Below are 24,690 nucleotides of genomic sequence, written 5' to 3' on the forward strand. Positions count from 1 at the left end.
TACGATTGGCTAAGGACGGCAAGTTTATTAATAGGAGTCTACTAGAGTAGGAAGGTAATCTTTGGTTTGCATCCCAATTTAAACCGCGTAGAGCGAAAAGTAAAAAGTTCTTTTGAACCGACTCAATGCGTTTACTATGGACGCCGTACTGAGGGCTCCAAACGCAGCATCCATATTCTAGGATAGGACGAACTAAGGAAGTATATAAGGATTTAGTAACATAGGGGTCATTGAATTCCTTCGACCACCGTTTAATAAATCCAAGCACACCCCTGGCTCTATTCACCATAGACGAAATATGATCAATAAAGTCAAGTTTTGGGTCCAAGCGGACGCCCAAATCGTCAACTGTATTAATTCTTTCCAAAGAGCAGCCGTTCAGCGTGTAAGTAGCAAGCTTAGGAGCGACACGTGAGAATGTCATTAGCTTGCATTTCGAGCCATTTAAGTTTAATAAGTTTACACGGCACCAAGTTTGAAAATTATTAAGATCTGTTTGTAAATCACACTGGCAGGCAACGTCGTTGTATTGCACGCATAGTCAAGACTTTGGGCAGGTCATTTATGAACAATGTAAACAATAAGGGTCCCAAATGGCTTCCTTGCGGGACACCAGATGTAACCCTTAGAACATTGGATAAATTATTCTTAAAGAGGACCTTTTGCGTCCTGCCATTCAAATAAATAACAAGAGATCCAATTAAGAAGATCACTTGGAAAACCCATTGAATCGAGTTTTCTAACGAGGAGAGAATGGTTAACAGAGTCAAATGCTTTACTGAAGTCAGTATAGATTACATCTGTCTGACAATTATTATGGAAGCCCTTTATAATATAGGAAGAGAGCTCCAAAAGATTTGTTGTTGTTGATCTTCGCTTCATAAAACCATGTTGACATGGAGAAATAACCGATCTACAAAGGTGCTGTAAGTGAGGGGTGATAATGTTTTCAAATAATTTAGGGATGGCCGACAACTTAGAGATTCCTCTATAATTGCTGGCATCCAATTTGCTACCTTTTTTGTGGAGAGGAATAATAAACGATTCCTTCCAAATAATGGGAAAGTGGGAGGTTTCTAAGGACAAGGTAAACAATTTCAGAAGGGGATAGCACAGGGCGTCGGCACAATACCTGAGCACACAGCCAGGAATTCCGTCGGGACCTGGCGAATAAACTGGCTTGACACGATGAAGATCTAAAAGGAGAGAGCTTTCGTTTAGGCTAGGACAGAAAATTAAGTTCGATTTGGGTATGTCGTAGGAATAAGTCTGGTATATATACGAAGAGTTAGAATAGGTTGTTTGAAAAAACTGCGAAAATAGATCGGCTATTGCCTGATCATTATTTGCGGTAGTATTTTCAAATGAAAGCGAGGAAGGATTTGTTTTAGGTTTACGTTTAGTGTTAACGAAATTATAAAACTGTTTTGGGTCCTGTGAGAACTGGGCCCTACAACGAGTTAAATAGTTTTTATAACACTGCGCGTTCAGCACGGTAAAGTTTGACCGAGCTGATAAATAAAATGAAAGGGCAGATTGAGAACCGGTGATTTTAAATTTAGCGTACAGTCTAGATTTTTTATTTTTAAGTCGGCTCAACTCTTTAGTAAACCACGGCGGTTTATTCGAGCTTGGCGGATAATATAACGGAACACATTCAGTAAAAAATGAATTCATGGCACTGTAAAAAATATCAACGGCAACTGCCATGTCAGTGCACATGTATAGATCAGACCAATTGATCTCGTTTATAAAATTATTCAACCGTTCAAAGTCCGTTTTGCGAAAACATAGGACTTTATTGGCTGGACGATCAGAAATATTCTGTACGTCACACCCAATATCAAGAGTCACATCGAAAGTTGGATGATAAGGATCTTCGGGCTGCGTCAGAGGCGCCACCCTTGCTAAACTGACTCTCGCAGGATCAGAGACGAAGCAAAGATCGAGCAAGCGCTGTAAGGAACATGGTTGACTTGAGACAGCGAAATGTCGAACAAGCCAGCGATAAAGTCATGTTGTGTAGGTGTATGGAGAGTATTGGTGGAATTATTTGAGCACCAAATAGCACCAGGGATATTAAAATCTCCTAGAACTACCAACTGGTCTCTATCCAAAAGTCTACTGGAAACCATCTGAATAGCGGAAAGGTGATTCCAATAAATAGGAAGTTCCGACAGTGGAGGTATGTAGGAACAGGTAATAAAAATGGAGCTACCTTTGATAGATAGCTTCACACAGAGGAATTCAACATCGTTACATTCCTCGAAGGTTAATAATTCTGACGTGAGTGAGGAGTCCACCGCTATTAGAACTCCACCCCCGCGTCTGATAGGGCGATCTAGCCGATATACTGTGAACACAGCTGGAAAAACTTCGGAGCTCAGAATCTCCGGCTTTAACCAGGTTTCTGTGAGCACAATAACCTGAGATGCAAACGAAAGGCTATCAGAATACAAGTTAGGAAGCTTACTACGTAAGCCTCTTGCATTCTGATAGGAAATATCTAAGGAGTAGGTTAGTTTTTTGGGTGGGGATTGGAAGACGTAGAAGGTGCAGTGGTAATTTCAGGCCTGGGAAGAGTTATTCCTACAGGCCGCTTTTTCTTTTTCTTCGCCTCGAATTCCTTAACAACTATGTACTCTGGCCAGAAGTTGGGAGAGCAAATAGTGTTAAAGAGCTCGTTAGGGACATTTATTTTGAAAGATGAAATGTCCCTTGCGTAAGAAAATTTGAACTTTTCCACCTTTATTTTAATTTTTTCGGCTCTGGTTTTGCCTTGTATAAAGGCGAGAACATCTTCCGATGTTTGGTCAGGGGAGAGCCGCGAGACAAAAATATGTCTCGTTGGTGGAACAGCTATAAGGGCTTTTGGCAAGGCAGATTGGTTATCTGCCGTGCCATTGTCGGCCGGTATTCCGGGCCTAACACCCTGGGTAGATATATTTATGTGAACGGGACTTTGAGGGGTCAATATTTGCGACCCCCCAGGCGATAGAACAGAAATCAACGGCGGTACGGGCACTCCCGCTGCACATTCGGATACCGAATCTTTTCTAGCGCTCGATCTCAGCACTCTTGGAATTAATGCTGAGGTCGAGGCCTGTGCCGAGGGAGGCTGCTGCTGAGAGCCCGTTGCAGGTAGTTGGGGTCCGTCTACATGCTGCCCACCAGTAGCAGTTTTTTTGCGCCTCGGAGACTCATTTAATAGCGTAAGGCTATTAAATTGGGTGTCCAGCGCCAAGAACATATCAAGAGTTTTACGAAAACTCGTTAAAATGCCCTTAAAACCGCTTTTGGTTTGCCGCATGAAAGACATCATCTCCCTTTCTACATCGCGACAGGCCTCACAACAGAAACGCAGACCGATGTTTTTTTTTACATCGTCCACCGTCCGAGCTGCAACTCCAATACACTTGGCGTGCATGACGTTGTCGCACAGCCAGCAGCCGATTGTAAGGTCACCTGCAACAATTGCCTTTTTGCAGGCTTTGACGAAACAGACAATATTTCCGGACATTGTATAGACTTACCACTGTACTTGTACTTTGAAAAAATAAAAACAGAGCAATTAAGAAAGAAGTGAAGAGTCTCAGCGAGAGCGAGAGAGCGGGAGAGCGAATAAGTTCAGATTAGATAAGAAGTGCAGCGGCACAGCTAAAGCGAGAGAGTTAGAGAGCGTGGGAGATGGATAGATAAATCGTTTAGCTGTTGCGACGGCGCAAACAAAAGCAAGACGAAGTAGGCACAAAAAGGAATGCAAAATATGCAAAAGCTAACACTAGCAGCACAACTAAATTGGAAAATAAAGCCAATTATGTACACAAATTAGAATAGCTGCATGCACACGCGAAGTGAACGGGAAGTTATAAACACAAATTAGAAAATTTAAGTTAACCCCGGTGGTTAGAATCAATCTTTAATACAAAACGAGAGCGCAAGAAAAAAACACGTCCGTTCACTTGGAAAGATGAAAACAATGGAAATGGAATGAAACTCTAGAGTCTAGAGCCAGCAGCACTCTCACGCATACAGCAATGTTTTCGTGATGGCTCTAGAGCCAGCAGCTCTCTCATACGCATACAGCAACATGGCGTGCCTCAAAATACCGATTTCGCGGTTGAATTTATTACAAATTTGTACATTTATTTTATTTTATTTTTATAATTTATGTATATATTTATTTATATATATATATATATATATATATATATATATATATATATATATAAATAAATATTATTTCTAAGTCAATTCAATTGAATAATTATAAATACATATGGGCAATTCTCCGGTGTCGAATGCGACATTCGTACGCATTCAAACTAAAAAAAACACATGTGCCAAGACTTTATTTTAATTTTATAAAAATTGAAACGTATAGCTCTTGAAAAAATAAAAACAGAGCAATTAAGAAAGAAGTGAAGAGTCTCAGCGAGAGCGAGAGAGCGGGAGAGCGAATAAGTTCAGATTAGATAAGAAGTGCAGCGGCACAGCTAAAGCGAGAGAGTGAGAGAGCGTGGGAGATGGATAGATAAATCGTTTAGCTGTTGCGACGGCGCAAACAAAAGCTAGACGAAGTAGGCACAAAAAGGAATGCAAAATATGCAAAAGCTAACACTAGCAGCACAACTAAATTGGAAAATAAAGCCAATTATGTACACAAATTAGAATAGCTGCATGCACACGCGAAGTGAACGGGAAGTTATAAACACAAATTAGAAAATTTAAGTTAACCCCGGTGGTTAGAATCAATCTTTAATACAAAACGAGAGCGCAAGAAAAAAACACGTCCGTTCACTTGGAAAGATGAAAACAATGGAAATGGAATGAAACTCTAGAGTCTAGAGCCAGCAGCACTCTCACGCATACAGCAATGTTTTCGTGATGGCTCTAGAGCCAGCAGCTCTCTCATACGCATACAGCAACATGGCGTGCCTCAAAATACCGATTTCGCGGTTGAATTTATTACAAATTTGTACATTTATTTTATTTTATTTTTATAATTTATGTATATATTTATTTATATATATATATATATATATATATATATATATATATAAATAAATATTATTTCTAAGTCAATTGAATTGAATAATTATAAATACATATGGGCAATTCTCCGGTGTCGAATGCGACATTCGTACGCATTCAAACTAAAAAATCACATGTGCCAAGACTTTATTTTAATTTTATAAAAATTGAAACGTATAGCTCTTGGTTAGCACTATAATTGGTGCTAAGGTCGATTTTGAACCCTTGTTTGTTTTCAAGATATTCACTAAAATGTACTGCGTTCGCACGCGACAAAAATAGAAGTTACATTTGCAAAAAACAAGTTTAAGCTCTGATTTCAGCGAAACGTGATGAAAAATTGTAGTAAAATAAATTTTAATGAATTACGCAATGAATTCTCTTCATAATTCGTTTTGTTTGATTTTAAAATATTAAGTAGTTATTTTTTAAATTCAATTTTAGTCCCGGTCGCACGCGACATGTCGCACGCGACAGTTTGGAAAGCGATAATTCAAACTAAAATTGTACGAATATTGATGATCGCATATGTCCTTTTCCACTTTTTATTTACTCTTTGGGTTTTCTATGTGATATTAGAAAGCAAAAGTCAAAGCAAAATCCCTTTGTTTAATAGATTGACATCAAAACAAAACATGCCATTTTTTATGCCTTTTTTTGATAAAAACAACATTTTTTGCATTTGCGCGTGTTTGACATCGATTTTTTTGAAACTTATTTTAGAAAATGAAAAATTCTCTTAGTCTTGATCATCCTGACCAATTTTTTTTATAATCATGTTAAAAATACTCGTTTTTAAGCAATTTTAAGTTTTTGGCCGCGGTGGACCTTTCTGGAGAATTTCCGAAATAGAATTTAATAATTCAAATATATAATGTACATATATATTTAAATATTGGAATTAAACGAAGTATTTTTATTTTTTGCATTACTTATAAAAATAATATAATTAAAAATAAAGAAAAAAATAACAATATAAAGGGACTCAAGCACTTTAAAAATGTAAACAAACTAAAATCAAAACAAACAAACACATCGATATGCACATGTATACATCAGCTGTTTTTGCTGCCGTTCTCGTCCCCCTCTCTACCTAACAAGCGGTCTTCAGCCAAAATATAAAATTTTAATTTTTCGTCGTTGGGCATGCGAACAGAAGCACACACATATTCACGCACACATGCGCACTTTTTTGTTCTGTGTTTACTCATACATGCAAACGCATTCTATTTTTAGATATTTACGCTCTCAACTTTGTGAGAGCAGGGAGAGCGCCATTGTCGTTTGAATAAAAAAATTAGCCTCATATTGCAAAACGAATGTATGGCCGTGAGGCATCTTATAAGTTATAAAGTCTTTGTTTTGACTCTGTTAACCATTCTCTCCTCGTTAGAAAACTCGATTCAATGGGTTTTCCAAGTGATCTTCTTAATTGGATCTCAAGTTATTTGAATGGTAGGACGCAAAAGGTCCTCTTTAAGAATAATTTATCCAATGTTCTAAGGGTTACATCTGGCGTCCCGCAAGGAAGCCATTTGGGACCCTTATTGTTTACATTATTTATAAATGACCTGCCCAAAGTCTTGACTAACTCCAGAGTACTTATGTACGCGGATGACGTCAAGCTTTGCGTGCAATACAATGACGTTGCCTGCCAGTCGGATTTACAAACAGATCTTAATAATTTTCAAACTTGGTGCCGTGTAAACTTATTAAACTTAAATGACTCGAAATGCAAGCTAATGACATTCTCACGTGTCGTTCCTGAGCTTGCTACTTACACGCTGAACGGCTGCTCTTTGGAAAGAATTAATACAGTTGACGATTTGGGCGTCCGCTTGGACCCAAAACTTGACTTTATTGATCATATTTCGTCTATGGTGAATAGAGCCAGGGGTGTGCTTGGATTTATTAAACGGTGGTCGAAGGAATTCAATGACCCCTATGTTACTAAATCCTTATATACTTCCTTAGTTCGTCCTATCCTAGAATATGGATGCTGCGTTTGGAGCCCTCAGTACGGCGTCCATAGTAAACGCATTGAGTCGGTTCAAAAGAACTTTTTACTTTTCGCTCTACGCGGTTTAAATTGGGATGCAAACCAAAGATTACCTTCCTACTCTAGTAGACTCCTATTAATAAACTTGCCGTCCTTAGCATATCGCAGAACGATGCTAGGGATAACCTTTATTTTTAACCTTATCCATGGTGGTGTGGAAAGTGCTGACTTGTTGAGTCAGCTTAATTTCCATGTACCATGTAGAACCACTAGATCCTATATCCCATTAGTGTTGCGCCACTGTAGGACCTCCTTTGAACTGAATGAACCTTTTAGAGTGTTATGTGCAAATTATAATGATTTGTACACACTAATCTCTAACGTAGATTCCCTTCCCAAATTAAAATCTTTAATACTAACACACTTAGTAAGCATGCAAGCTAACAATCTGGCAGCACGCCGGTAGTCAATTTTCCTCGTATTCTGTCCTATATTTTCCATCGCGCCTACTAACACCTAACCCTAACAGGCACGTGCCTGGTGTCATACGGGCCACTTGAATGTACTGACCTTAGTGCATCAACGTCCAAGAAAAAAAAAAAAAAAAAAAGTGTGATGATGTACGCAGATGACGTCAAACTTTGTTTGCCATTGACGAATTCTCATTCACACAACCTTTAGCAAACTGACCTTAATAACATGCAATCCTGGTGCATTAATAATCTCCTCTTTCTCAACAACTCCAAATGCAAATTTATGTCATTTTATCGGAAGAATTGCCTGCTCGCCAATTACTCTATAGGTGCGTGCGATCTTGAACGCATTTATACGGTAACAGATCTCGGAATCCTATTTAACCACACCCTTAATTTTAATGACCACATTGGTCTAATTATTAGTAAAGCTCGAGGGGTTTTCGCCTTTGTTAAGCGATGGTCAAAGGAGTTTGATGATCCTTACACATCAAAACTTCTTTATATCTCACTCGTTCGCCCTATTCTTGAATATTGTTCGTGTGTGTGGTCACCTCAATATGCGAAGTATCAAGACCTTATTGAATCTGTTCAGAAACAATTCCTTTTGTTCGCTCTACGTGGATTACACTGGGATCCACATCGTCATCTTCCATCGTATGCCGACAGGCTAAGACTTTTAAGCCTTCCCACCCTAAAGGATCGTCGAACCTGCCACGGCGTTATCTTTATACTTAAGCTTCTCAATGGTAAAATTTGCTCCACGTATTTATTAAGCAAATTACGTCTCGCAGTCCCTGTAAGGCCTTCTCGTCATTTTCGTCCAATAGCCCTTAACGTTTGTAAGACGAATAATGACAAGCATGATCCTTTCCGTGTTCTATGTTCCATGTACAATAAGTACTATTTTCTGCTACATGTTGAATTGTCCTACGAGTTAAATGTCCAAAATCCGTTAACCTACCTATCCTTACCTCTGCCAACCTGATGTGAGTCGGAGCACATCGTTAAAAAACACTCCCTTTTGTTGTGCAGAGGTAAGGGTACAATATAATTTTAAGAATGGCAGTTCATTGCTATTTTCTTTTTATAAATAAATAAATAAATAATAATAAATAAAATAATTGTAAGACTGACTGGCTTGAACTTTCCCTATACTGCACGCAAAGTTTAACGTCATCAGCATATATAAGTACTCTAGATTTTGTTAGAACCTGTGGCAGGTCATTGATAAACAGAGTGAATAACAATGGACCACGGTGGCTACCTTGTGGGATGATAGACGTGACACTGAGGGTATTGGATGGAGCATTTTTGAACAGATCCTAAGATAGCTCGAAGTCCACTTAAGAAGATCACCAGAAAACCCTATGAAATCAAGTTTCCTTAAAAGAAGATAATCGAAAGCTTTACTAATGTCCGTGTAAATCACATCGGTTTGAAGATTACGTTGGACGCCTCTAATGATAAATTTTAGTTGTGGTTGATCTTACATCTTTACATAAGTGTTGCAAGTGGGGAGTGATTACATTCTCGAAGAGTTTAGGGATTGCCGGTAACTTAGAGATACCTCTATAGTTACTGGCATTCGATTTGCTACCTTTCTTATGGAGAGGAATAACAAAAGATTCCTTTCAAATAAGGGAAATTCTGAGGATTCTAAAGATAAGGTAAACAACTTAAGAAGGGGGAGACACAGAGCTTCGGCGCAATACCTTAGCACGCAGCCTGGTATTCCATCGGGACCTGTAGAGTATATTGACTCGTTGATGAACCAAAAAAAAAAAAGAGCTTTCGTTCGAGATTTGACTGAGGCAGAAATTAACGGCAACTAAAACTCCACCTTCACCTATTTGGGAAAGCCGGTCTAATCTATAAATTGCAGAGTATGTCCGGCTTTAACCAAGTTGCAATAAACACAATTACCTTGGATGCATAAGAGAAGAGAGCTTGCTGCATAAGCCCCTAGTATTCTGATAGGAAAGAAGGAAGGAAGAGGTTAGTTTTTTGGGACAAAAGGTACAACAGTGGATATTGAAGCTAGTGCTGGCGTGGGTAGTTGTTCTCCCACAGGCCGTGTTTTCTTTTTTGTTTTAGCCACGTACTCCTAAACTATTGCGTGCTCAGGCCAGAAGTCACTCGAACAGGAGACACTTATCTTAAAAGATAAAATGTCTCTGGCATATGAAAATCTATATTTTTTAACCTTGACATTATCAGTCTTGTTTTTACCTTGAATATAGGCTAAAAAATCTTCCGATGCGAAATGAGGGGCAAGCCTCAAAACAAATATAGTTTTCGATTGTGTTACTACTGTTAGGATCTTGTGTAACGTATTGTTACTAACATTGACCTGTAGTCCGGGCGTTAATAGGCCCTGGGTTATTATTTCGACGGAATCAAGCGGAGTCAATGATTGTGACACCGCAGCGGACAAAACGGAAATTACTGGCGAAGCTGTTGCCGTTTTCTCTACGCTCGATTTGGTTTCGAATCCTTTTTCGCTCCAGATCTCAGAACCATTGGACTTGGTACTGGATTCAGGTGCTGTGGCGCGGATTGTGGGTTACTGTGGCTCACACAGGTGCTGCCGACAACTAGCGGATTTTTTGCGTATCGGCGACTCGTTTAACAGCTTAATATTGTTAAACTGAGTGCCTAGCGCAGCGAGCAGGTCATTCGCTTTGCGAAAGTTAACCATAACATCATTTAATCCGCTCCTGGTCTGGCGCATGAAGGACAACATTTCCCTCTCAACCGATGGACAGGCCTCACAGCAATAATGCAATCCCTTTTTGGCTGGAAATTGTATAAGCAATGCGGCCTGTGATTTTAATGCATTTTGCATGCACTACCGCGTTGCAAAGCCAACAATGGAGACTCACAAGCCCTTGAACAACTGTGAACGTAATAAATCCGAAAAAAAATGCGGAGGAGCGGGAGAGTAAGAAAGAGAGAGCGAGAGAGAGAGCAAGAGAACATTAGAGCGTGAGCGGGAGCTTCAAACCACTTAGCTGCAGCCAAATGCAAACGACGCGTAAGCGGGCAGAAAAAAACAACGGGAGAAGGACAAAAGAAAAGAAAGAAAACCGTCTCTGCACTAAACTAAAAGTAGTAATAAATAGATATAAACTACAAAGAAAAACACATTCACTTGCTGTAGCAAAACGGTGTATGAAAGTAATAACATTTAATGATGAATTGAAAGACGCAAATAAAACACGAAAATTCGGAGCGCAACACAAAAACACGACCGTTCGCTATGAAATAATAGAGGAGATCTCACTTGTAGAGTATATTCGCACTACCAATGGTACACACAGTTACGACAGATGACTCGGTCATCCGTTAATCCCCCTGTGTGCCCTATCGGCTTACGGCTGTGTTGTTACTAAGATAGATGGTGTGAATTTTGTGGATTAATGCTGTGCATCTGATGGGGGTTGGGATTTCTCCGAGTTGTATTGAGCTGTTTGTAATTTGTCTATAATTTTGTACTACATTGGATGTACATAGTTTTCGACGACAGCATTACTTTTTGTGAAGCTACCAGCTTCTAAAATGGTTTTCAATTAACCATGCTCACAATTTATAATCATTGTACTAATGGGTTCCTTTGTGCTGAATTTATCAGCGTGTTTAGCTGATAACAGCTGTAACAGTGGGTTGCGGGCTGTGACTCCAAGAGTTGATACTTGCAGGGCACGCTATAGAGTCCAGCCATGTTCGTCGGCTTGAGGGTGTTGTTCTTGCTTGTACCGACTCCAGCTCTTGATACCCTTTTATTAATAAATAGCTAGAATTGAGCGTGCTGCGACGATAGGAATAAGCAAAACAAAATCGGTAACTAAGAATAGATAACTCGGGAAAAAAAGGTTTGAATGCAGAAAAGATTGGAGAAACCCAGGGAAGCAAACCCACGGCTATTGTTGGGGTCACGATATGCCCTCCCATCCTGTGATCACGTCCTTCAAACTGGTCTCGGGTGACCCCTTTGAATTCTTCCTACGCGTTACATTAGCAGTTTAGTCGGACTTAAGCTTAGAAATAGATTGTTTTATTGTTTTTAATTAATTCTGACTGGGGCTTAGCTTAACACCAAGTTTAGTAATATAAAACGATGGGATAATACTACATCTCTTAACCATAATATTTAAAGAGAGTACAAATTTTCTTCTATCTTAATAGTTCGATCTAGTTCGATTCAACTAAATCAATTTAAACTTCTTCCGAATATTTCAAATTTCTTATTGTAAAAAAATAAAAGTTTGCTTCTAGTGCACATCGGCTTCAGTCAACAGCCTGAAATAGTAATAAGGTCTAAAATTATTCATCATTATTTGTTTGTAATTCATTTTTAAAGTACGGGCGCAGGCGTCAAAAAAATATCATCCAATTATCTTAGCTCAGTAGGCAATGGAATCAAGCGTTTCATTATATTTTATATCAATCTCTTGAGAAACGCGAATGGAAATTCTTTAACTTACGTTAGTGACTCACTTTTTTGCCACGACGAAGATCGATCCTCCGTAGGATTTATCTGCAAAGAAAGTCGAGCGAGGTATTCTCTCGGCTCAGAAGAAAAATCCACCAGCATCTCTCTAAAATGCGACAGCACGCGCTTAGTTTCTATTCTGCATATTCGATCAATTGGTTCCCTTCAACTTATCTGCTAGCTAGAAAACAATTAAGGCTAAGCTTAACAAGAGAGTTTACAGGCTATGTAGAAGTGGCTATTCAGCCAAATTATGATTAGCTAGAATTCACTTCTAATTCAGACTCGATTCAAAAGCACAAATTGTCGACACTAAGCGTCTAGAGAACCATCACGCCAGAGCGAAGCAAACAGCGATCATTACATATGGCAAACGAAGAGTGGGGTTATGTCAATCGGCTGTGCGGCAAGTGGCCTGCAGACAAAGGGACTCGGACGAAATTAGGGCCGTGCACCGAGGCTGAAGGTCGGAGACCATGCGAGACGAATATTCCGCTCCCAATTGGCAATCCGCGGGCCTAAATGTCTGGCGGAACTTCGCGGCTACTGACAAGTGACAGGAGTCACACTTAGAAACACTATTTGCTAACAGCTGATCATCGATAACTATCTTCATTATGTGGTAACGTCCTTTTTAGCTCCCCTAATCGACGTACATTGGCGGATTTTTTTATTTAATGATTCAGAATCAGAGATATCTGTTTCTTGCTCTTCTGGTATTGTTATAACAGCAAGAATAGTTAGATCGTGCATATCTTTTTCTTTTATTACCGTATCCTGATCGATCGATTCTATAATATTGTTTCTATTGTCATGTATTAGTTGGCGGGCTTTAATGAAACAAACAGGTAATATTGTCGCATGGTTGATTACAAAATAGGCTTTTTGAATCAGCCTATTTTGTTCAATTGATTTGTTTGATTTGTCAAATTGTCAAATTCATTCCAATTTAGAGTTTGCATATTTAAATATTCTAACTCGTTGAAGCTTATCGTGGTCGTTGCGACCAGTTATTGAACTTGTCCTTTTAAAGTAAGCATCCCTTTAATAAACTTTTAAAATTGAATTAATGCATTATTATTATTAAATTGTATAATAAAATTAATAATAATAACAATCGTACTTGTGATTATCAAACTATTTTTTTTTGGAAATGTTGTCCACGTCATCGTTTTGACTTTATTGTTCAACTTGTATATTTTAATAAATTCGTTTGCTGACATTACAACCACAATTATTACCAATAAAATTACAATCATTTCTGTATCTACTTTTTGTGTTCACAAGGGTATTTGAGTATTTTTTTCAAATCTTTTGTTTCGGGATTAATTATTAATTTGCCATTTATTCTGGCTCAAAGAAAATTAAATTTCCAAAATTGAATTAGGAGATTTACAGTTTCCTACCTTATGATTCGTAAGGCTTTACGGGGCGTACTTTTCACTGGGCAGAAAGGGTTCCGTTCAGTTATACAATTTATCTTATATATATATTTAATTTTTAACTAATTTTATTTTAATTTAAACATCTAGCCATGTATAAGTTATTCAGAGTCGGTTGGTCGCCGCCGGTTTGGTAACGCCGACGCACCATCGATAGCGCAAGTAGGTGTGCCCCTCGCGATTGACGTTTTTCAGCTGGGCCGAAGGGCAAAGGCGGGGCCGCTACCGGTCTTTGCACCGTGGTTTTCATGCAGGTTTTTTTTTTTACCTCCAGATTTGGTATAAGAAGCATTTATTAGGATCAGTGGTTCTCTATTGATTAATTTGGCTTATATCTGACAAAGAACTTTAGAGCTAATTGGAGCTGCAAAGAATGCCGGCAGCGACGCGGCAGCATTTATGTATAACATACATGTAAATATATGCTCTTTGCTGCTGTATTCACTTGAAATATATTTGAATTCCAGCCATAGGAATATGGTGACTTATGTACAAATTTTATTCAAGGCATAAATCGCGTTATCGCATTACGGCCAGCTCGAACCATGCTTTGGGTTTACGTAAACACATCAACAAAGTGTTACAGTGTGTTTCCCTTAAATTCCCTTGGTACAGTGGGTATTGTTTATATGTGTACACACTACACTATTTTTACGTGAAAATTCGGTTGTCCACAGCTCAATTAATTGGCCCGAATTTGTGGACACACGTGTATGAGGCGCTTTCAATCTATAGAATTCGGGGATCCCCAAGGCATCACCCCTCTTCATTGATCGAGCATTCCTGAATTTCTCATTTAGTTTATCAAACATTTATTTTTTACCGACGATTTTTGACAATCGACAAACGTAAAGTTCGTGCTCGAGTTTCAAGATCAAAATTGCGAATAATCTCTATTTTTACATGCTCTTGCTTAGCCTAGCTTACATGATGGTTGGGAAAGGCGAGGCAAATTCGCGGAGAGCGCGAGAGAGCTTTATTGCGCTTCCGCCTTCGCCCTACACTAACATCCATTTGACTTCAATTTTGTGCTACATTACTAACTTAACTAAATCCAGCCAACAATCTCAATTCCTAAGCGCATAGGCAGAGACCAAAAGGCAGTGTAATTTTTCTGTACATTGGCATCATGAACCTTAAAATTAAGTTAAACAAAAACTTTAATAAGTGAAAATAACGCCCCTTATCTTCAGTGCATTCGAAATTAATTAATTAATTATGTTAATGGCAATGAAGATCGGCTTAAATGATTTATTTAACTCCGGAGTAATAATAAATGCAGCTAATTAAAATTTCTTTAAATTTATTTGAATACCATTAGTTGTAGTTAGTAAATTATGCGGCGGAGCTCCTGGGACATAAAACAAGTTCAATATTGCCATTGCCAAGCGCCAACAGTTGTAAGGTGACTCAAGTCCGTAATTATTTTAAATTTTTTGACAACACAAAGCGGACGATTTCAGGCAAGCATTATTGACAGCCGGAGAACAATGTTAAAGCTCCACCAATAAATCTTGAATCACCTGTAAAAACCTTTAGCGAGAATTTTACATTCTCGCATAAATTTAGCTGTCGCCGAACTTTTGGTCATGGCGCACGTTGGATTTTCAGACGAAAGAAGATTGAAAGACAGCATCAATGCGGAATGTGCAGTTCGACCACATTCAACAACGTGTCTGCAATGCCAGATGATGCAGCCACTGCTATTTGTGATCTTGACCGAATTTTTGCCAAAGTCAGCGCGATTCAAGTCTAAATTTACATGTTGTCTTCTTTTATTAAAATTTTTTCTATTCTGGTCCGTCTTATTGCATTTTATTAGGCACGTTTATCCTATATTTGATTATTACGAATATTCTTTTGCCCATGTGTAGCACGTTTACGCCGTCTAATGTTAGTTCGTCTAATAGCAAACATTAATACAAAAAAATCTATCACAAAGTGCACATTGGCGGTTTTTTATCCCAATCGGTTGTGACTATTACATTTTTTTTTTTGTTAGTGGAAAAAAAGGGCTGTTTTTACTGTGTTCCAGTCAATTGTTCTATTCTCGCCCTTTAAACCTTCCCTAGACCTCCCGAACATTTCAAGACTGTTTGACATAGCTTTTGTTTGCGGTATGTTATTTCAAGTCTGATTCTCTTTTGTTATACCACGTTTTATAGTGACTGACATTGCATGTCAAGTCACATGGGAACGCTGTCAAACGGAATAAAAAGTACCCTACCAATTTTTACCGAAATCTGTTCTGCCGTTCTTGAGTTATAAGTGGTGTAGGTAGGTGGGTTTCAGAGGTGAGGCCCAATACTAGAGCCTCCAAGTACAGCTAAGCTCCTTTTTGTTCCACTCCCTCTGTTTGTTGTTGGTGGTCCTGATTACTATCAATACCAAACAAAGTCTGTAAGGAAACCTAAGATTGCCGATACCTTCAGCTTTCCTATGCTTTCCAGTGACTCCATCTGTGCTCGCTCTTACTTAGCCAATCCTTGATAGCTATCTGCTTGAAGTGGTCATGGATCGCGTTTAGGAAGATCGGTAATTCTATGTCCTTATGTCCTAATGTACTTAGCCCTGCACGGGTCTTTCGCCTGCCTTTTCGTTCTCCGGGATCTTGCTGTGTCCCGGTACCCAGGTTACTTGTACCTCATTTTTATCAGTATGTCTATTAAGGGCCTTCTTGCATTCTGCCACTAGCCGTGAGTTTGATATCACGGCAGCTAGGGATTTTATAGCCGCTTGGCTATCCGAGTAGAACCGTACCTTGGTGTCCCTGAGGTCCTGCCTTAGGGAGAGTTCGACTACTTCCCTTATGGTTAGTAATTCAACATGAAAGACCGTCGCTGTGTCTGAGAAAATGAATGCCTTTTCAATTCCCCACTTCTCAGCGTAGATCCCAGCCCCTACGCCACAGCTTATTTTGGAGCCATCGGTGTAGAGGAACACTTTGTTCTCTACTAACACATTGTCCCTGCTCCAGTCTTCCCTTGTTGGATATGAGTTCGAGAATGCGTTCCCGAAGTTCAACTCCGCCATCATGTAGTCAGTCTTTATGTTTGCATTTATACCGCTGCTCACAAGAATCTTGCCGTGCCCGGCGCCGTATTCCCTCCAGCAATTGCTTCCCTTCAATCTCACTGCGCTTTTTGTTGCAATGTCCTTCACGAACAGTTCTATCGGCATTATATTCAGGATAGCGTTGAAGGCAGCCGCGGAGCATGAGGGCATTGCACCCACGGCCCCCGCACTCGCTGCCCGTTGTATCCGTGTCAGTTTCTTTCTGTTGTATATCCTAGTTAGTGCCGGCCTTCATACTAGGGCCCCGTATGTTCGTATTGGCCGTACGACTGCTGTGTTGAGCCATATAATTATCTTTGGGTGCAGTCCCCATCTGTTCCCAAACATTTTCCAGCAGGAGTAGAACGCATCGCTTGCCTTCCTTACTCTTTGTGCAATGTTTTCCTTTCATGAGCTTTTTGTCCAAAATAACTCCTAGATACTTAGCTCGCTCCGCTAGTTTTAACTCCATGCCGTTTAGACTAGGCATTTTGAAGGGTGGTATCTTCGTTCTTCTTGTAAAGAGCATAAGTTCCGTCTTAGTGGGATTGATACCTAGTCCGCAGGTTTTTGCCCATTTATTTTAGCGACCCAGCGCACCTGTCATTATTTCGCTAATAACGTCAGAGTATGGTTCTAATACTAGTTCTATGGTTCTACTACTCCACCCGTATTGAGATCTGTCATTAAGGCGTTCATATTTATGAGCCAAAGTAGGGGCGATAGAACCCCGCCCTGAGGTGTGCCTCTCTTCATAGGCCGCGTGAGGTGAGTCTCACTCAGTTCGGCTGTGATCGTTCTGCTCTTTAGCATAGTCCCGATCCACTCTCTGAAGCCTCTCTCAATACCTAACAAGTTGAGAGAGCACAGGATACAGTCGGGGTTCATGTTATTAAACGCCCCTTCGATATCTAGGAAGGCGACCATCGTGAATTGCTTCTGTTCCAGTGCCTTGACTTTCATTCAACAGCAGTGCTGTTGACTTGCCTTTACGGTACGCGTGCTGCGCATCCGAGTGTTGATGTCCCCAAGCGACTCCTGGATGTGGTTATGATGTCTTTCGTTGGCGTGTGCTTTATGTGTCCTTTTGGCGGGAATCTTGCTAAATCTCGCTGTCTCCAATATGTCTTCTAGTGACTCGCAGTAGGTTTGACAAGATTATTTCTTGGCCTTATATACTGCTTTTTTGTAAGCTTTTTGTGATTCTTTGTATGGCTCCCATTCTCGGGTAACATATCTGGTGTTGAAAGACTTTCGCGCTCACTTTCTGAGTTCGCTTAGTACTTTTGTCCACCACGGTGGGTACTGCGTCTTCGAAAATGATAGCTTAGATGTCCCTTGGAAGGCGTTGTTTAGGATGTTCATGAGGTCCTCCAACTCCTTGTCGAGTGCCTTTGAGGTGGATTGTATATTGATCCTCCTGAAGTTTAACAATTTTGCTCAATTTGTTCCAATCCGTCTTACGGGTGTTTCTTCTTGGTACCTGTTTGCTTACTGGTGCCGTTAGGTCAAAGAAAATGTATCTATAGTCTGAGAAAGAGTGTTTTGTCGATACCCTCCAGTTCTCAACTTACCGTGTTCAATTTGCAAGGTGAGATCTAACACCTCCTCCCAACCTTGAAAATTGTCCGTGCTTGGAAAGATAAAGGTCGGCGTATTACCATTGATACATACCGGCAGGGCCGGCTCGTCATGGGCCATGTGTGCCGATGCGATTTATACTCCGCTCTTATCCGCCGCCACGAATCTGGCCACTGCTAGGCCAGGTGTGCTGAGATTGGGACAGAGAAAAGCATTAAAATGATTCTTAATTACTATGCAAGCTCTCGACCTACCATTCGAGTTTGTGCATAGTAGTATGTATCCTGGGATCCTTAGTCCAGCGACTTGCCCGTCCCTGGTCCAAGACTTCTGTATCATACCGATGTCGATATACCTCTCCCTTACAAGGATCGTAAGATTAGCTGAAGCGTGCGATCTTAACATCAACATCGATTATAGTTGGGGTACCGCACCATGTAGTTATTGGCCTCCAGCTGCGGCAGGCAGCGCTGGTCAATCATCAGGAGAAAAGGTTGGCTCACCTTCATCTCCTGTTCAGCTCTGAGGATGGTCCAGTCCTCTGTATGGACGTCTGGGTTCTGAGCCCTAAAACAGGCATTCACCCAGGCGTGGCCGGTTTGCCCTTTCGGTAACCAGATGCGAGCTCTGGGTCTTCTTGGGATCTACCTATCGTGGACTAGCCTAATCTTAAGGCCAGTCCAAGTGTCGCTAATCTTAGCCACACAATCCGCCAGGAAGCTCCGGGAAAGCCCGTCGTCACATCTAATGACCCGGTGCCCCCTGAACACCTCTGAGGAGTCGAAGGAGGGGATGGGACCGGTCGGCATGCTAACTAACCTATCGGTTACCATGTCGGCCAACTTGGCCTCAATCTCCTCCCACTTCTCCGACAGCAGGCGACCGTCATCATGTTGCTAGTCCACCAGAGCCATAGCCAGACTGCCTCTGGCCACCTCGCAAAATTTCTTTGCTTTGCTGACAAAGTTTGTAGCTCTCGGTTTGCCCTGTGCACTATGTGGAATTTGACCCGTTTTCGTGGCCAAAATTAAAATTTTTGAAATTATTACAATTTTTCACTGCAGGTTTCTTGTATAATGATGATTATGACTATAGGAAGGTATTTTAGAAAAGTGGGCGTGTCAACGACCCCTTCGGCTACAGAAATCGAAAAAAATATTAATATTTCAAGCAATTTATCAAGTTAGAGACCCAAATTTTGGAACACAGGATGCATTTTTTATCTCAAATGTGTCTTGCAAATTTGGTTCATATCGGATAATAAATATAGAAGTTATTCAAGAAGAACTTTTTTTTTTCTTATTCTACATATTAATTATTAACTTCATCATTGTCATAAATTTCATTATTATAATACAAAAATAATGTATGTTCGACTTCCCTTATGTCGATATCAGTTTTAACGGCCTTTAAAACCGTATTTTCTGACGAGTTTGCTTATTCCACAATTTATTTCCGGAGGAATTGAACCACTCTTGCTTACGCCACACTACTAGAAGTTCTGCATTTCTGATCAGATGTTGCTGATTCAGAATTTTCAAACCAACAACATGTATATGGAAATTCACAGGTACAATTTGAACATTTTTTTAAAACCCTTTGGAAAGTTCAACTTTCTTTCCAAAAGTGACAAGCGGACGAACACCTCTTGCTAAATGTACAAATTTGTAGAAAAATACGTACGCAACACGCAACATAACACATAGTAATAACCTGAAGAATTAATATTTATTTTTGTTATTTCATGTTTTTTGTTAGAGATATACCAATTTTTAACATGGAACTGTTAAGTTAACATTTTAGGTATGTAACATAGCAGTTTGATCGTTTCTTAACATGGTATCAATGAAAATACGGAAATTTGAATACTCGCGAGTTTTGAGTTTTGGCCACGAAAACGGATCAAATTCCAGATAGTGCTGTGGGTCCTTCGCCCTCTTAGATGCGTTCTCGCTCACTTTCTGTGACCGAATGCGCTTCGCCTTAGAGGGCTGGAAAGCCGATGGGCTTGCCGTTTTGTAAGACTCGAATTCTGCGATGCCCGCAAGGAATTTAGCCTTGTCCTCGGCGTCCCGAAGGTCGGTCTTGCCCTCAGCCTCGTTCTTAGCTATCTTACCGAGAACAAAGCGGCTTTGTTGACCCTCGCTCGTCGTTGATGGTGCGACATTTTTGCCATCTCTGAGGTGGTGCCCAACTGAGCCCCACCTGTGTGTTTTGATTGGGGATTGCGACTCTTCTTCGTCAGTCTCCGATACTATGTGAGATGCCGCGACCAATCTCGGCCTCAGCATCTCCTTCTCGTCCATCGTCGACTGTTTTTGGGGCTTATCCTCTCCCGGGAGTTCCGAAGCTCGGTTTGTTGTATTCATATCATTTCATGAACGCCCGCTTTGCTTGCTTGGCAAACGCAGCGGGCCAGAGGGGGTTTGGGGCTTTGAAGACACGTCGACCGCAGCTTCGCCCCAAAGCTGCGGCAAGGCCACTTACGACCCAGGGTTGCCTGGCCCTGGGAAGGCTCCGTGCAGACACAGCTGGATTAACCCCTCAGCTGCGAACCTGGAAGTCAGTGTGCACGGGTCGCGTCACACACCTGACTTGAGGGGAGGCTGATTAAAGACTTGAGTAAGTCTGCCCGACTACAATTGTTCAGCATCCCCGGTCGAGCCTCGACTGGGGACCTCCTTCCAGCCGCCCTCACCTGGAGACTATATTCGCACTACCGATGGTGTACACAGTTACGCAAGATGACACGGTCATCCGTTGATAAGTGGTGTAACTAACACGACTTTCTTTTAAATATACATAATAATAAGTTTGCAAGCATAAAAACGAATCCTAATAAATTTTTAGCTGTAACCCCCGTCCAAAGATCTTTCGAAATTGGACCTGCAGCCAAAATACAAGTAAAAACTAATGCGTGCTGATTATCTCTCTCTTTGTTTTACTCGCTACACACGTAGCCTTATAAGCCCCTCATATAATTAAAAACTAATATTTTAAAAATGATTGCAAAGCTTATCTGATAACATATATATAATTAAATACTTGGTATTTCGTAAGTTAAAAAAAATATATTTTATTTTTATTTAACCGAAATAAGTTACAAGATATTTGTATGTATGAAGAACACCGACCGAATAATTTCGTGTCTCAAACTGAACTCAACTATTGAACTAGGATGGGTGACGATCAAACCTCGGTTTCGAGCTTTTGTGGATCTTGATTGATTTCGAAAGATTCTAAGAGAGAGCTTAATTGATTATTTAATTTATCTTGGATTCAAGTGCATTCGCTTTTGGATACAAGTGCTCTTTTGAAATTTGATAATTTTATTTTCGAGCTAACGAGTCCGAACTTTGAGCGTGTGAACGCGACAAATAGGAAAGGATGTTTAGACAATAAAATTGTTTAGTCTACTACTGGGGACTTGTGTTTATTCTACTGTCTTACTCGTGTGGAGTTGTGGTGTCCAATGACTTTATGGTCATTCGATGATGATTCATGGGTGTACATATATGTGGAATAAGTAGGCATGTGCTAAAGTCTATGGGACTGTGGATATGTCACTCCCCCAACCTTTGAATTTAACCTGTCCTCAGGCGGAGAACGTGGGATAAATCATAATGTTATTTTCCGGTATGATCTGATCATTTACAATTTGTTCCGGGATCGGTTGTTCTTCTTGTGTTTTCTTATATTTAATTATATTATGATTTGAAATATGCTGTAATATTTTACATGGGATTCAATTATATCTCTTGTCTGAATGTATGCCAAAGGTTCTATTTTGGTAATGTTGTTTACAATATAAATTGACTGTGTAAAATCTGCAAGGTTGTTTGAAATTATGAATTCATCTATTTGCATAGTACAATTCTTTATTTTAATAATGTTGTTTCCATGTATAGAAAGTCAATTGTTGATACAATTTTGATTAACAATTGTTTCCGGAATGCTCCAGGTGACTAATATGTTTGGTTCAACATAATTGATTTGGAAATCTTTGTGTGTTTTAGTGTATTTACATTCAGTAGGTTCTTGTTTAATAATTCCTATTAAACACTTATCGAAAATTGGTTTACCTGTGTGTGTATTATAGACCTTATCTTCGTAAATATAAAACTTATCAAATATGGATTCAGTAAGGATGTAGTTGGACTCATCAGGATATGGAACTATATTGAATATTGGGACTTTTGTTATCTCAGTAGGAACATGGGAAGTTATTAAAATTTCGTTTGTATCTGTTTTTAGCCAAGTGGATGTTTTAATCTTTAGCATTTTCTCGGAATTTACTTGCTTTAAATAATCATGTTTAAGTAACTTCGGATTGAAGATTCCCAGTCTCGTGAGTTGCATACCCATTTCTATGTCTTCAATATACTCAGTGAATTGTTGTAAATTGAAAATAAGTACTGCTACCTGTTGTTGTTTTTCGTTTTCAATTTTGAATTTGTTAATGATATCTATCCCGCTGTTAATCACATCAATAATCATATTCAAATCATGATTCTGAACGGAATTTTCTGACAAGTTATTAATTTTGCTTTCTAACTCATCTCTGTCGTCTTGATCTAGTGTGCCAAATAAATATTTGTATGCTGTTCCTACAATATTTACTAGACCTCGTTTGGTTCTCTTGATTATTCTCAAACCATTTATTTCCCGTTTTAGTTTTTCAACTAAGTAATCTATTTGGATTACGTCAGGAAAATGTTTCGCTTCATCCAACAAGTTCTCAAACATTAACATGGTCTTAGTTATGTTTATGCTTAAGTAATGATATTCGTAACTCGTTGGTATCTCCGTAACTCCTGTCTGAAATAATAGGTATCCATTCTTAGCACTTATTGTGTTTACTTCTATGCTATTGCCTTGGGCTACGGTGATGAGAGCGATGATTGCCAGACTTATAATCATTATGGGGAATACGGGGCATCTTTTAATCTTCTTCGACGGGTCTCGAATTATCGTATTTACTTTTGTTAGTTTTCTTTTGTTTCTTGAACTTGGACTTGTAATGTACGATTTTCCTGCCTCTGTTTGTTTCTTCGAAGTGTTTATCATCCACTTGTCTAATTTGACCTGTTTTCTTAAACGGGTTGGTCACCTTACTTTTGACTAATGGTGATTGCCTGTATTTCGTATCAACATCAGAACTATGTCTGTTTTTGTTAAGCTGGTCAATTTTGTTAATTTTGTTTTGTTGTACATTAAAATCAGGGCTACCTGCGTATAGAAAAATGTCTGCTGGAGTTCTTTTGGTGGTATTGTGCCTTGTTTTGTGATTATAAACGTATAGGATCGTTTCAAATTTTGTGCATCGATCTTCTATATATTGTTCACTACCAATAATTCTCAGCTTCTCATTTACGGTCTTATGAAATCTTTCTATTTCGGATACACCGTTTTTGCTTGTTGTGATGGTTATATTTACACCTTCTGATTTTAGCCAGTTTTGCAATGCTATACACATAAACGCTGAATCTTTATCTGCTTTTATTTCTTGCGGTTTTCCCATGTCATTAAATATCTTCATGAGGGCTCTTTTTGCTTCTAGCCAATCTCTACTCTTTACTTCGATTAGGGTAGCAAATTTCGAATAGATATCTATGCAGGATAGGAAGATTTGGTTCCCTGTTAGATAAAAATCAATCACGTATTTTTCTCTAGCGTTTAGGACTTCGGGTGTCGTTTCGAATACAAGTTTTGTATTCCTATGTTCAGTTTTAGCTATATTGCAAACTTCGCATTCATTGATAATATTCTGAATGAGTTTCTGACTGTCAGGATAGTAATATTCTTCTTTAAACCAATTAATGGTTTTTTCTATACCTGGGTGTAAAAGTTCCTTATGTTTCTTTAAGATTAGATCTTTAAATTCTGCATACGTCAGAATATCAGTTAACTTCTGAGTACATCGCAGCAATTTTGTGAAACAATTAGGGCTTATGATTTCGATATATGCCCTTTGGAATATCAGAAAGTCGCCGTCATCTGGGAAATAAATAGTGCTTTTCTTTGTGCAAAAATATTCCTTGATGAGGTTTTTAGCTAACTCGATTGTCATTTCTTTATATGTGATTTTAATTTTTAATTTCTGAAAGTAATGACTCGTGTTAACTGTGTCTACATCTCCTTTTACCATTTCTATTTGTCTGGAGAAATAGTTTAGGGGTCTTTCGGTGATGGAGATGTAATTTAAGTTATCTTCAGCAGCGCTATGAATTGTTGCATCCATGCTATCAGCAATTTCGCCAACCATGGCTTCTTCTATTACTGTGCGGGAAAGAGCATCCGCTACATAATTTTCTTTGCCTGGAAGATACTTAATTTTGTAATCAAATTCATTCAATTTGATTTTCCACCTTTGTAGTTTCATGTTAGGTTCCTTTATGTTGTTAAGCCACACCAATGGTTTGTGATCACTTAATATTTAAAATGGCCTTCCGAATAGATATGACCTAAAATATTTAGTTGCCCAAACTATAGCTAACAATTCTTTTTCGATAGTAGCATAGTTTATTTCGTGTTCGTTTAGCGTTCTGCTTGCGTAACATACGGGCTTATGGTTTTGTGACAAAACAGCTCCAATTGCTATATTGCTAGCGT

The 24,690-nt window shown here is 39.4% G+C and overlaps 1 protein-coding gene and 1 pseudogene across 1 annotated transcript in view; one reads left to right on the forward strand and one right to left on the reverse strand.

Moving 5' to 3' along the window:
* The window catches only part of LOC110182648 (gamma-aminobutyric acid type B receptor subunit 1-like), a 101,559-nt gene that overhangs the window by 39,498 nt on the left and 37,371 nt on the right, over nt 1-24,690 (forward strand). The window lies entirely within an intron of this gene.
* LOC147643634 (uncharacterized) lies at nt 17,758-20,245 on the reverse strand (annotated as a pseudogene).

Source organism: Drosophila serrata, unplaced genomic scaffold (genome assembly GCF_035046125.1).
Source record: "Drosophila serrata isolate PLE 108 unplaced genomic scaffold, ASM3504612v1 contig_255, whole genome shotgun sequence".
Taxonomy (NCBI): domain Eukaryota; kingdom Metazoa; phylum Arthropoda; class Insecta; order Diptera; family Drosophilidae; genus Drosophila; species Drosophila serrata.